The sequence below is a fragment of the Odontomachus brunneus genome, unplaced genomic scaffold (assembly GCF_010583005.1).
Source record: "Odontomachus brunneus isolate Ranch 3 - 2012 unplaced genomic scaffold, Obru_v1 Obru_scaffold_121, whole genome shotgun sequence".
Lineage (NCBI taxonomy): Eukaryota > Metazoa > Arthropoda > Insecta > Hymenoptera > Formicidae > Odontomachus > Odontomachus brunneus.
Window position 1 is genome coordinate 208,987 of NW_022639571.1, and position 429 is coordinate 209,415.

The following is a 429-nucleotide window of genomic DNA, read 5'->3' on the forward strand; positions in this document are numbered from 1 at the left end:
GGTTTATGATGACAATGCTCCAACTGATAAATCATGTAAGGAATGGTTTCGACGTTTCAAGAATGGTGATTTCAGCGTTGAAGACAGACCTCGCTTTGGACAGCCAAAAAAATTCGAAGACAAAGAATTGGAGGCATTACTCGATGAAGATCCGAGTCAAACGCAAGAGGAGCTTGCAGAATCACTGGGAGTTGATTCGTTTGAGCCGTGCATTACCAGAAAAACGGCCGGAATACGAGTAAAAACATGACAAAGTTATTCTTCTGCATGATAACGCTCGGCCTCATGTCGCAAAAGTCGTAAAAAATTATTTGGAAACGCTCAAGTGGGATATTTTACCGCACCCGCCGTATTCGCCGGACATTGCTCCTTCTGATTACTGGTTGTTCCGACGGATGCAGCACGATTTGGCAGGTCACCGGTTCACTT